Source organism: Melanerpes formicivorus, unplaced genomic scaffold, assembly GCF_026170545.1.
Source record: "Melanerpes formicivorus ecotype bairdi unplaced genomic scaffold, bMelFor1.0.p_v2 SCAF_6, whole genome shotgun sequence".
In the NCBI taxonomy this organism is placed as follows: Eukaryota; Metazoa; Chordata; class Aves; order Piciformes; family Picidae; genus Melanerpes; species Melanerpes formicivorus.
The window spans coordinates 15,992,290-16,007,137 of record NW_027142358.1 but is presented as its reverse complement, the minus strand read 5'-3'; the positions used below and the strand labels follow the sequence as shown (position 1 = coordinate 16,007,137).

The following is a 14,848-nucleotide window of genomic DNA, read 5'->3' as shown; positions in this document are numbered from 1 at the left end:
TGGCATTTCATTTGGTAAAGCCTATTCATGTCACATAGATTGAAATACCTAGTTGATCTTGTTACCCATATGATTGTCCTGAGCACATGGTAATACCTCTCTTAATGCCAGGAAACATATGAATAATACAATTTAAGCAATCGTATTGCTAACATGGATCATCCCAATGGGGGCTCTCCCATTTGTTCAGAGATGTGACTGAAGGATTGAACTAAGCCAAGAATTATTACTAAGTGGAAGGAGGCACAGAATTGTTTTCAAAAAACGAGTGACATTTTGAACTGGATGCAGTAGGCACTGTAAAGAAATATCTGCTAAAAATAGTGACTAAAGTTATGAGCTTTAAATTCACATGATGTGAAAATATTAATTGCTGATTCATGTGTTGTGGAAAGAATAACCTTAGTGCAGCTGAGCTGATTCTGCTCCACATTATGAAAAGATGTAGCAAGTCTTACTCTATACTGCTGAAAGAGAACCGTTGTCTCCACTGTTATTAGCAACTAAAATTACTAACAACCACACCAAAAAATAAATAAATTATGTATATATAAAAAAAACCCTGTCTGTTGGTTCACTCATAATTGAGATGCGGTTTTCCAGGTCTAAATAGGATGCCTGAAAATGAAAAGGCTTCCTTGAGGTCTCCACATCCTGTTCTGGTGCCAGAAACCAGAAGATCCGCTGCATTACTACAATAAGTATTTGTAAAGTATTATTGAGTTCCATAAAGTTTTTAGGCAAGCATACTGCTGCCAGTCTTTTCCTTCTGTGACTGCTCTTCAGGCAATAGAATCTAAACACAGTTGCACAGGCATCAAAGTTGTACATAAGCTCACTTGTTCTTTTTGTGGTTTAAATTTTGCCTTTTGGGGAGGCTTTGGACATGTGATGTCAGCACTTAGGCTGAGTTCTTGATCTGTACAATGAAGATGGTTAGTCTTCCTTATTCAATTAATTATTTAAAAGACTAAACAAAGTAGAACTCTCTCTCCAAGTGTCACTTTTATTGCCACTAGTGAAAATAATGCTACCATACCAGGTTCACTTTAAACTTATTGTTGCTGTAGAAATGACTCCAAACACTGCAGATGAATTCGGGCCTGTACCTTAACTGTTTATGAAAGACTCAGATACCACAATGACAAACATCACAGAAAATGTTACTGACCGCTCTGACTTTTCTGGACTTCATCAGGTTTATCAAGCACTATTTTCAAGGTATTCACTTTATTACATAACCTTTTGAAAAGAAAAGGAGGTGCAAAGCAAAGATTTTTGAACGGATGATGGATATAAAGCATTGCAGTACCCAGTTCAATGCAACTGATCCTGATTAGGACACCCAAGTTCCATGACCAAATTAATAACATATCTAGATATGCTATCTCTATAGCTATGCTTAAGGCATCTTTTCAATCAAGATTGTAGGGAAAAATCCTCACCAATATCCCTGTGTATCAGGGATGTGCATACTCAGAGGCCATAAGGGAAGTATTAAATAATTTTAAATTAAAAACTCCACTTCTTGTTGTAAAGGAAATTAGTGCAGTTAAGTATGAAACAGCACTTTCCATGCCAGCAATTCACACTTTGTGAGTTCACTTGGCCAGAATAGTGTAGTATTTGTTCCTCAAACTATAGGTAGATGAATGAAGCGTTCAGTATGGAAAGATTTCAGCAATATATTGAAAGGATAAAGAATTCTAAGGTTAATAGGACCTTTTCAGGGGAAGGTATGAGAGAAGCAGGCATAATTTTCTGGGATAATTGTTCCATTCATAAAGCCAGATTTAAGCAGCACGTGTAAGAATAGATTAATCCTGACCCAGAAAACATTTAAAATCTTCTGTAGGGGAAAACCTTGCCCCAGCTTTCCTTGAATTTGTAGTCATGGTTCCCATGAACCTGCTTCACTCTGCCCCTGTAAGCAGGGTAGGAGGTACTTGAAAGCCATTGACTCCATATGCTGCTTCTTGGAGTTATTCAACAGGATTTACAGTACACCCTACTGTCATAGTATCATTACAGAGGCTATTTGGTTCACAACCATTAATGCAGGATTGCTTGGTTTTGATGACATAAAAGCTTTGATGCATTCAACCAGTTCCTAAATGAAGGATGTTTATTGTGTCCTTTTAAAAAAGTATTACAATATATTAGTAATATTATATACTGAAATAAAACTACCGTTTCCTGGGATTAAATACATAAAGAATGGACAAGCCTGACGTTACTTCAGTTTTTCTAGTGAACATCCCTTCCTTAAAGTAGTAGATGCATATTTCAGTGTTTTATATGGCATGCTTATAATAATTTTAAGACTAAGTTTTGCAGTCTGCATGATTTCCCTTTTGTAATTTCATGCTCATGAAAAATGGTAAAATGCTTATGATATAGGCCTTTTTTTTTTTTTTTTTACCTTATATTAAGCTGCTTCATCTCCAGTTAACAGTGGGGGGATATTTTCTATTACATAGATAGGAAGATTTCAGAGATCTGGTTTGGGGTCTGTCATCCACCTGCTAGCAAGTGATATTATTATTCAGCATTGTCCTCCAATGATTCTGCAGTGCTCAGTTCATAAGCTCAAAAGACAAGACTTCATGCCAGAGATATTAAAGGAACTAATCTGTACGCCTACCTCATTAGGAGGAATTGCTCAAGAACATGTTGTCCTTATATACAGATTGCCCCTGTAAGGCTGCCAATGTCAGCAAGACCTTGGGTGCATCTGTCATCCCAGTGAATGTCAACTTGATACATTTTCTTGCGCGTATTTGTGAACGAGTGAAAAAGATTTCTGAACAACTTTGTTCCTGTGAGTTTCCTCCCTTTGCTTCACGGATCACAAAAGATCAAGCATCTGGAATGAGGCCAAAGCACTTTTTAAAAACAGGTTAGCTGGTAAAGTCACTTATTTCCTCTCTACAGATATCTTTTCTGATAATTGAATTCATACTGAAAATCAACTTTTTGTCCAAGATTTCAGCTCTTGTCAAAGAATAAATTCCTTTAAGTATATTAGCTGAGCAAAAAAAGATTTCACAACTGTAGAAACAATAGCTGTGCAGATTGACAGGTCTTATTATTTTACTATCTTAGTATACAAATGTCTTTCAGATACTTTGCTAAAAGGACTTCTTTAGGACAGGAGGGTTCTATGGCACTGGTGGTTGGTTATTTGCATTAAATTATTCACTGGTTTGCAGGGTAGTCAGTGGCAGTCATCTTCTTGCTGCTGCTCTATCACTGCAGCAGGCTCAAATGCTCAATTTTGCGCAAGAGTGATTCCACATTAAGAATGTTGACTCTGTCCAACGGATCTTGTGATCCTTCCTTAAATGGCTGCAGTTGCCTTTTGCCACCTCCTATTTGTTTTTAATCTGCTTAATGTATGCCTTATCCTGCAGCGTTCCCAGAGCTAATACTTTATGAGACATCTTATTGTAGTAGGACTACATGACTTGCATAAATCTACTAAAATGGTAGTCTCTTGCCTTCAAAATCTAATAAGCATTCAACTTTGCTCCTCAGCCAGCTGGCAGACCTTTGTGATCTCATTCTGATTTTATGATGAAACACTGATATAAATCACCGATAACTAAAGCTAAATAAACGGAGATAACAAAACTGAATCAAAGACCAAGCAAAGGAGTATGCAGAATGTCTCAAAAAACATGCAGAAAATGAGGGTGACGGCACTCACAAGGATGCTGCTTTGGGATCCCAGTCTATTCCACTGTATTTGTGCGCATTCATGTTCACTCTGATCACCTGGCAGAGCAGGCTTGAGCACTGACATTAATATTAGTGTTTAGGATGGTATCCAGTGTTTGCACAGAAGTGTTGCTGTGGACAAGACATGGAAATTGAAATTATGAACCCAGACTCCAATGTCTGTGTTGGAGCTCAAGAAATAATCTCTCAAAATGGAATGCTTTCCTTCCACAGAGGATGCGCTTAACCAAGCCAAAGTATGTTAGTCCTGCAAAGCTTACATTTTAAAATGTGTGAAAGGGAAAAGTCTCGTTCTTGAAAGAGTATAGACCAGTTGACCTAACAGATATTTTCCCTTCTAATTTTCAAATAGATGTGCTGCTGTAGGAAAGAACTGGAGACTGTCTTCAAAATTAGAGAAGCTGAGACCTTTGCAATCAATGATAACCAGCAAGTAATGCCTGGAATACTGTCCTTATTTTCCAAAAGATTAATAGAAGAAAGGATAATAATAAATGGAAGAAGATGTCATACCTCTCTTACAAATGTAAATTCCTTCAAAGGGGGCATTTCTCAGGATGACAGGCATGTGTGCATTTCAATCAGAGCTGAATGGTTAATCACAGAAGTGGTTCATGGACATTGAAGGCCTCAACCTGAGTTCAGCTTCTACTGAGAAGCTGCCTTCCTAGCTAAACTTGGGCATGGTGGGTGTAACTTCTGAATTTGTCAATCAAAAGATCTCCAGCCAACCTAGTTCCAAAACCCAGACTGCTATCCGTAAGGACTCGTGTTAAGCTAAACCTTGCATCTTTCACAGAGGTGTTACAGGGTGTTCTCAATCATAATGACATTTCCCTGTTCTAAATCAGCAAAGGTAGATGGAAAATATATTGTCATTTTGAATTTAAAAGTTAAGTCACAGTTTTCTAAGTCATCAAACAACTATTTTGGAAATAAATGTTGGTTTTTGTCCTTATACTGGCATTGGTCTCTTCTCCCAGGCAATCAGCACCAGAACAAGAGGACACAGTCTCAAACTGTGCCAGGGGAAGTTTAGGCTTGAGGTGAGGAGAAAGTTCTTCACAGAGAGAGTTGTTAGCTGTTGGAATGGGCTGCCCAGGGAAGTGGTGGAGTCATCATCCCTGGAGGTGTTCAAGAGGGGACTGGACGTGGCACTTGGTGCCACAGTTTAGTGGTCATGAGGTGACAGGTTGGACTTTATGATCTTTGAGTCTTTTCCAACCTTATTGATTCTATGATTCTATGATAAGGGAAATGGATGTAATTGATGTCAGATGGTGAGATCGTGCTTTGCTGTGTAATGGGAAGGTGATGTTGGATTTGGTATTTGGTGAATGCAATTTAAGTTTATCAGATGGTTGACCAAACTGAATACCTCTACTGACACCACCTTTTAGGACAGTGATGCTATCAGTCTTGGAATTGAAAGCAAGAGTATTCCAGCTTTGCCACTGCATCTAACACCAGTCTGCAAACTAATGTGGTCTAGAGTAGGGAAAAAAAGGCACTGCCATGGTATTGACAGGAAAAGGGCTCTTAGTGATATTGATTTAGTTCTGCTCTGTCACAAAATAAAGTTTCGAAAATCTTCTAGCAGTGTGATGTATTCAAAAGCCTGTCAACTTGTTTTAATGCACGTAGTGGAGGGAAGAAACTAATGTCCCTAATGGGAAGGAATGCATTATCTGAAAAAATAGTAATGTAACTAACTTCTGAATACATCTCCAAGACTGAACTGTTGTACACCTGCAGAATTTTGTGCATCCAGAGACAGGCAGAGGCCAGTGACTCTCAGACTTAACACTTTTCCTTTCTTCCCCCTACCCTTCTCTCCCCCTCCCCGCTCTTACTCCATCTGTTCGTATAGCACCTGTATTTCTATGCCTCACTGACTCTCCATCTGTTTCTTCAATTCGTCTTTCTCTGCTTTCAGCCCTTAATATTCATAATAGAGGTAGGGAGACATTAGGAATGAGTGCCTCAACGTGTTCATCCCACAAAGTCTTTACACTAATGCTTTCAGCTCCTGCCTGCTGCAACATCCCTCAAGCCTGTTTCCTGCTCCTCCAGGGTAGCTTTAGACTTTATCTAACAGCCCACCATCTGCTTCCAATAAGCAGTTAAATCTTATTTTACCCAGCTGCTGCTTCTGATGCAATTTGTACCTTTGTCCATGTATGTTCTCTGTTAGAGAATATAATCCAGCAGCAGGATTGCTGTAGACCACTGAGACCTGGTTGCTAGCTGCCAGTGACTGACTGACTTAGCTCATGGTACACCAACAAAGTAGATTTTCTTCTCAGCTGGATGTTGCTAGGCCTGCCAAAAAAAATAAATAATAATTCTCCTTTCTTCCTTCTAGTTAGGAAGTTTATTCTCACCTCTGACCTTTCTTTCATAAAAGCCAAGCTAAAAACCAACCAACCAGCCAGAACCAAACAAAAAGTCCACCTGCCCTTTAGTCTGAAATATAATGCTGGAAATTGATCCTGTAATATATTACAAGTGCAACACATTAAGTGAAGATTTAATTGCATTCATGTCTTTCATTAAAAAATATAAAATACACACACAGACATACTAGAAATTTAATACAGAGTGAAAATTCTTGTGCATAATAGTCCAGTAATACCATGTATGCTATAGCAGTTAGAAACATCACACAAAATTATACAGTATAAACAAACTGATATTTGCTTTATCTTGACTAGAGAAACCTTTGCAAATATTTTTATTCATGTAGGAAGACAGCCAAGAAATATGGAAAAGTAACTCACTGTACAAACATGAAAACTCAGTGAAGTGTTTGTCTTTTCATTCTGCCTTTCTTTGGACTGTATTGTCCTGTGTTTGTTTTTCTTCTTCTAAAGCTGTCACTAGCATCTTTGTCTGTTCCTGGGTATTTTGTGTTCTTCTCCTTGTTTCACCTGTACTAATAAAGCACAGAAGGCTGCTTTCTGAAGCGTGTCTCTGTACATGCTATTAGAGAGATCCACAATCTCAGGTTCTGCTGCATAAATGTACGCTGAGGCCTTGAGAACCTCGGAATTCCAACTATACTTTAACACGCATGATCTTACATAAAGTCATAGCAACAGTTAATTATAGGCTGCTACTGCAAGTATCCTGGCCAGAGGTAAGGCCATATTCTTATATCATGTATGATCTGGTACGATGAGTATTTGGTTACATATGCTGTTGTGCCACTGCTGTGAAATTTAAGCATTAGATGATTTTTAAAGGAATGATCCTGGATTCCTGAAAACCAGCAAGCTGGAGATCATAATGTCATTGTTGTAAGGGTAAAACCATGCTAGATCACAAGGATACTTTTTTCCAAACTAAAAATCACAGCCAGTTTCATAATGGAACCCACCCATGTCAATCAACTGATTATCAAAATGGAAAATCTTCCAAAGGACTGAGTCTCTCTGCCATTTTTAGTTTATCATAATGCAATTCAATCTGTCACTGAATGTCACTTTGCTCATATACACTTTGCTTGTAATGCTTTCAGTGTAACAAAATATAGTTGCTCCCACCATTTCTTAATCTTCTGCTGGTATTCAGACCATTTTAAGAAGGTGACCTAGTATCATTTGCTCAGGCATTCAGTTAATCTGGTGCAAAACAATTTTAAACAAGTAGTTGCTATAGTCTGTTTTATTGGAGAAGACCTGAAGCTTTGTACAAACACAAGTTCCCATGCTGGGTACTTGAGACAAACTGGAAAGTATGTGTGTATGTATATTATTAATAAGTCGTGCTTTGAGCTTTTACAGCGCCTTCCATGTAAAGGTGTAAAAATGCAGTAGAAATATTAACCCCCACAATACCCTCTGCACAGAAGTAAATATGAAACCCATGGAGAACATGTGACTTGTTCAAGGTCACAGAGCCAAGGTTGCCTGTGCATCTTGGCTTTAGGGCTTCTGCTGTAGTAACTAAGCTATGATACCAAACCCTAAGACAAAAAACAACCACCAAATAAATAAATAAATAATAATTTTCACTGATCTGGTAGGACTGCCTGGAAATCAAGTGTAGTTCAGAAGACTGCAAAATAGCTGTGCACGGTTTTGTAAATCTTAAATTCACTTTAATTTCATATAGTATTATAACAGCAATGAAATGGGATTAAACTCAAATGAATAATGAGCTCTAAATTGAGAAATGGTGTGACAATGTTTTCCATGGTTCAATTAGTCAGCCATCTGTAGTACTTTCTAGTAATAGTTACATTGCCTGGTTTAGCAGATATGTAAACGCCTCTGTCTGGTTTTCAAGAACACGTACGCATTATACAAGAGATATTGGGCATCGTGAGAAAAATATAACAAGAAATGTGTGCTCATTGACCCACATCCAATGGATCTAAGTTTAATAGAAAGCCAGTCTGAATATTCAAATCCTCAACTGGTAAAAAAACCCCAACTGAATAGAACTGAACCCACACCATCAATTTCCTTTGTAGCCAGCTACTCAAAAAACCCCATCAAAAACCTATCTTGGACTTGCATATCTATTTCCATTGTGGATTCCTTGGTTGAATGTTGCCTGGTGTGTCCCTGCTCAGGAAGGCCAAGTCTAGAGCTATCTTCTGTCATATTGTAGAATGATTGACATACTACATCGACTCCTAATATACAACTTATCCTCGGTATGTTCTGTCCTCTGTTTTTTGAGTGGATAATGATCTCATCCTTCATCTAGGAGAGTTTAACAAGCTACAGAACTGGGATTTTTTTATTATACTCAGACTGAGATCATAAGAAAAGATGTTTCTGTACTACAGAAATATAAGTCTAAGGTCAGAAATGGGTAACATGGGAGTTTTGAAGAAGTTGAAGCAAGGTGAAGAAAGTAAAGAAAATCTGATCTGGCTGTCCAAAGAAGAAACAGCTCTACCTTTAGCATTTCCTGAGACCCGGTATTAATCCAGAGACAGTTGGAGAGGTGACACTCTGTGTTTCAAAATGGATAATACTGAATTTAATAAAGTCTGGAGGGCAAGAGTTTTTTTACAAAAGAGGAGATAGAACACTGAAGAAGTTTGGCCATATGCTTTAGTTGCTATTAAACAGCAGTTGCAAAATCACCTGGGGAGAAAAAAGGCAGTGGAAACTCTTTTCAAAAAAACAAAGTTTAATAAAATCTAGGTTATGTCTTTACTGATATTGAAAAAAAAACCTGGTTAAATCTATTACTTTGTACTTCTTGCAATGCACACAGATGTATGTTGCATTGACACATCAATTATGATATAAATACATCCTTATTAGTCGGCAGTGCCTGGCACTGAAAAGGCACTGTCCTGATGCACAATGAACGAAGTGTATTGTCTAAATACTGTTTATTAAGCCAGTGTTTATTTATATTAATGTTAACCTGCCCTTGACAAACCTTCATTGTCCTATTGCTCTTCTGCAGTTAGTAAATAATTTGCTCATGATTACCTCTCTCTACATAGCTGAATCTTTCTGCAAACAAAAGAGAAATTGATTTACGAACTTTCTGTTTAGATAAGGAAGGTGCGTTTCCTTCAAAGAAAGCAAGTTATCACTGAGCCTCTTTTTTCTATCAGAGTATGTATAGCCATCCCTGAAATTCTAATTTAATTTTTCTTATTTTAAATTAGAATGAGTATGACATGATAAGAGTTCCTCCAGGACCATACTTAGACCACTGAAATGCTGTTGATTCTATATTAAGGAATTTTAATGTGGCTGAAGGGTTCTCTAGCACTTTAGAGTTGTCCTTTTAATTGTGGGTGATTAACACTTTACACATCTTTGCATTTCACCTGTCTTGATCCTAAGAGATATAGATGCTTATAGAGCTTCATCAATTTATTGACCTTGAAAAGTTCTAGGTGACCTATTTCTTCACACAAAATGAAAACACTTGAAATATGATATTGTGAAAATTCAGAGGGGGAAAAAATTTATTGATTACAAACTTAGTAAATGTTGTTATATTAAGTAGTATCACATAATATGCATTTACCAATTGCCATAATTAATGAAAAACAGATTATGTTCAACTACCATAAAACTTGCAAAACAACCCTTATGTAAAAATTAAAAGTATTCTAACTACTGCAGTTGTTAATGGACTGCACGTATTTATTTCTCACATACTGAGGTTAGATGCACAATAATGTATTATCACACGTATAGCAGTGAACTTCCTTCTAGTAAAGGAGATGCTGGAAAATCCAGTTATGTGAGATAGAGCAATATAATAGACAAGAGTTTATTGTCAGAGACTTTGAATGAGACTTGACTGAGGTGGTGACTAGGTGGAAGGTTTGTGATAAATATGCCTCAAGCTTACATACAATTTAGTAATCTATTTCCTAAAACTGCATGATAATAACTAAAAAGTATCTGCAGGATATCTACCAGTGAGCATTTATGAAAATAGATGTTTTATTATGTTTTTCCCCAAAGATATTGCTACACTGATTACAAATTAGCCTGCCTATTATTAGATATGCACATGTAAATTATTATTAGATATCTATGTGTATCTTTCACTGATGCAGCTATAGAGTCGTATTCAAAGGCAAAACTGCACCCACCACATAAAACATAGTCTATGCCTCTTCCCATATAACTTAGATAAGTTCTGGCCATAGTTTAAATTAGAAACAAAAATTAACATCTGCCCAAGGATCAGATTAAATTAAATCCATGAGTATGAGTAGATGCAAATATGAGACAATTCAGTTAATAACTTTTGGTTCCACCATTATTATTCAGAAGCTGTAGCTGAAGGTCATACATGAAGTTTCATTTTGTTGGTTGCCATTAAATATCCAAACATTCCACTAAATTTCACATAAGAAAAAAATAATTATAAGCTCTGTTGGAAAATACTGCCTTTTAAAGCAGCCATTCATTGTGGCCTTGATTTCAATTAGTTTGAATTCATCCTGAAGGTATTTTGGTTTATGGCCTGCTAGGGGCTTAGTACTGCATATGAGACTGCCACATTAGCAGAGCTCTGACATTTGACACGTATCTGTGACTGCTGGTATTTATTTGATCCTTAGCAGTACCATTGACACGTGAGAGGACATATTTGGATCTATCAGTGAAAACCAAGAAAATTATGTCTTTAGAAGAGTATTCCAGAGGGTCATCTTTTATCAAGAAAACAAAAAAATGTCAGTTAATCACTGATCCTTCCAAAATTGTGGCTAAATTGGGTATTATTTTTTCATTATGTTGTTAATTGAACAACATATAGTTCCAAATAAGAAAGGGAATCCTAAAACTGTATTAATTCTGGAACTAAAGGTCACCTTTATATTGCACACTACCAAATACAAACTCAGTAATATAGAATTGCTGATGAAGTCAGCAAGCAATTAAGGGCATGACTTATACACAACCGCTCCAGCTTACTGGTCACTTAATCATACAAGGTGCTGAGCGTTGTCACTCTGGACCTAAAACACATGCTTAATTTTAAACATGTGACTCAGTTACAGGATTCTGCAAGATTACTTGTGCATAATATTAGACACCTGTTTAAATGCTTTGCTTGATCAAAGCAGGACGGTGTGTTAACTGGATTCTATCTCTTCCTCCTGTTGGAAAAACTCTTTGGTAAATATACACTTACACAGTGGGATGCGAACAAGCGTCTTCTGATTATGTTGAGATTCAGCTTTTCAAACCTTACTGTATGGGTTGATGCTTGATAATGAAAATGGTCCTGATTTAATGATGTTCTAATTTATTTTCAGTTGCAAATTTCCAGTTTTCAGCTATTCAGTTTCAGACATGGGTGAGAGACAAGAAAGCAAAGCAGATCTTTGCAAATACTGCTCTTCCTGAAATCACGTTGTTGTCAAAACCACCAAGTCACTAAACGTGAATATATCCTGGGGACAACAAAGTGTAGGCATCACAATAAACTGATAATAAATGGAGTGGCTGCTTGTAAACTTATAGTCTCCCCTTTATGGTTTCAGAATGTCTGATTTTTCAGGGTTAAGCAGATTTACACCTGGTGGACACTAAATTAGCTAGTGTTCAGAGCTGATTTTTCTCAAGGACTAACTGGTTTCAGTATACGTACATCTTCACATTTTTCTTTGTTCTTCACAATTAACCGACTTCTATGAAGATTTCCATTGGCCTAGTTGAAGTAGTGCAGCAATACAGTCCTGCTACTATTATTTTGCTCTCCAAATAATTTTTCAAAATTGCACACCACAAGTTTTGGACCCTTACAGTATATTAAGGCTGGTCTTCTGATTGCAATAGCAGCATCTCTCTGCAAGTGCCACATGGCAAAGCTGGTATTGGGCTCAAAAAGAGAATTGCCCAAGGCAAATGGGCATATTTCAACTTAAGTTTCTCCCACTCTTCTCTTCCAATCATGTCTTAGAAAGGTTAGGGGTCAAAGCCAAATGATTCCTAGAAACAATTAAATAAAGATACCTGCCCTATGCACTTCCAGCACGCAAGATAGCAAGTAAAATGAAAGGGAAATTATGAACAGAAGGGACAATAACTACTTATTCCTCCAAATTTATTACATTTTTAAAAGTAGTATTGATCTTTGCAGTCACTATGGTGTGGTGATTTTAGGCTATGCCTTTAAAATTTAGTTACAGGGTTTGAGCAGAGAAGTAGAAAAATATAAACAACTCACTACTGTAGAGTGTAGTTTTTGCTTGTAAATACAGCTTCATTTGCTCCTAACTGAGTTGGTCTGGCAAAGTTAACGCTGGGGGGAAATGTCAACCCACCACATATGGCAATACCTCAGTGGTTCTGGAATGATTTGCTTGTAGCTATTAAGTCATAGCCATGGTGGGAACGCCGCTGCTGTAAACTGCACAAAGGTATGGGAGACACTGCTTTGTGCTTTCACGATGGTGGCACATAAAGGACTTAATTATTCGCTACACTTCTATATTTGCTCTATTACTCCATTACAAATTTCTAGTCCTATCCGAAAAGGACAAAAGAATGCAAATATTTCATAAAGAAATGAAGAGTATCTTCCACAAACCAAAGTTGTTAAGTAGTGCTGAAGAAAGTCCTGGTGTTCCACCAGTATGTTTGTAGGGTGATACTGTGGTCCTGGTTTGCTGCAGCTCCATAAAATAAACAGAAAAGTAAGTCAGAGAGTTTTTACTTATGGGTTGGCTCTCTGTGCGCCACTTCATGTAACTTATTTCTCTGTTCTATCACTAACATTCAGTACTGTGTGGAGGGCTTGCTGCTACTATTTTTGGGTGAATGTCAAGGACTACTTTAAAAAAAAAAAACGGAAATAATGGTTTGAGAGACATTTTAAAGGTCTTTTTTTCCTTATTTGATTTGCTTTGATGCATTGTTTAACTGCTCTTTCCCTATTTTCTTTTTTATCCCACATTTATTTTAACAGTGCTTGATACTATATCTTCATAATATTTCCTCATATCTTCCTGCTTTCTTCCTCTAGTGGTAAATTCCCTGACTGGAAGGAAGAAACTCATTAGTACAAATGCTAATAAACTGGCTCTGATTCACAGAACTCAAGAGTGAGTTTAAGTGTGTGGACTGACATTTATTAAATGTACTTACAGACCTTGGAGGCTATAGTATGGCTAATGAATATTGCTCCTGAAGTCATAATTTCAGATGTCACCTTTTTTCATATGCTAGCCATGTCTTCTTAACATTCTCTTAATGCATAACCCATACTCATTTTCCAATAAGAAGTGGTCCTACTGGCAAGAAATATCACATCAAACCAAATATTGTGTGATTCAAACCATTTGGTAAGAAGAAAATTAAGACAAGGAAGTATGCTTAGGCCTGAGCATAAACAAAATACAAGACTATCCAAAAATTGCCTTATTAGGAAAAAAAAAAGTCAGTACTAATTTTAATTAGCTTCCTATTCATACTGTATGGATTAACATGAACAATGGATTTTCTTTAATATTTTACCTGGCTGGATTGAGTGCAAAGGTTCCAGTACTCTGGAGATGATCACTTTGAATGAATGAGTGACCCATTAAAGCTTCTGCTGAGAGATGCTGTTTTCCTGCCAGCTGGAAGATTTTGGGAGGGTTAAGTGCCAAAATAGATCTCAATACGAAAATTTTAACTAATTTAAGGAAATCATTATATAACCACACTGCCAAGAATAGTGTTTATGTATACTGTTACAGAGAGATGTGATGAAGTTCAAGGTACTCATATTTGCAGAGTTGTTTGAAAAAAAAAGGTGATAGAGAGTGCAATCTATTACCATGCTAAATAGATACTTCAGTGTTTGAAGAGAGATTGGGTAAATGTGAAATCTCTAAACAGCATTTTCAATTAATACATATTGAAATAGTCTGAATTCTATGAAGAGAATACATGCTAAAGATAACAATTTGTCATATGCAAATATATTGTTCTATGCAGCCATGCTACTTTCATACGCATATTGGTATCACCTCCTGAAAATACTTCCTTTTTAGAATCTTTAAGATGAGGACAGCAGATCCATGCTTTTTACATGCATTTTACGTGCATTTTACAGCAACACAGGATCTTCCTCAATGTTTCAGAGAGCAAATACTTTGCATTACAATAAAATTCTCTCAAATTATTTCATGATACAATTTTGTTTCCAGTACCCATCTAATTACTACAACTATATTATTTTTCACCCTTCTCCCAGAGCAAAGTAGGAATAGTAAGGTATAGTAAAAGAAGTGAAGCTTGGAGTTAATAATGCAAGACATCTGTGATTATATGTCTGGTTTATAGTGTGTCTCCATCATATGAAGTCAGGACCAAATATCCCACTGACTCAGGAAAACAGACCTAGCCCCTTGACTACTAAACAATTTCTTTTTATTATTATTTTACTTCTGTGTGTAAGTTCCACTGGTGCTACTGCTACTGACATTTTCTGCAGGGACAACGGCAATGTACAGAAGGAAGATGTTGTTCACAAACTAATTATTTAGGCTGCTTAAACTATTACATAAGGTAACATAGTGCATCAAGAAGCAGCCCTGAAGCCTGGTGTTGAGAGAATAGGTACAAATATTCTATCATTTCTCCAGTCTCAGACCAAATACCTTTTATCAAAACTG

The 14,848-nt window shown here is 36.8% G+C and overlaps 1 long non-coding RNA gene across 3 annotated transcripts in view; it reads right to left on the bottom strand.

The window, feature by feature from the left end:
* LOC137441915 (uncharacterized) overlaps positions 1-14,848 on the bottom strand; it is an 82,709-nt gene that overhangs the window by 66,637 nt on the left and 1,224 nt on the right. For all 3 annotated transcript variants that reach the window (XR_010987531.1, XR_010987530.1, XR_010987532.1), the window contains exon 2: positions 13,704-13,807. This is a non-coding gene — a long non-coding RNA (uncharacterized lncRNA). The remainder of the gene's footprint in view (positions 1-13,703; positions 13,808-14,848) is intronic.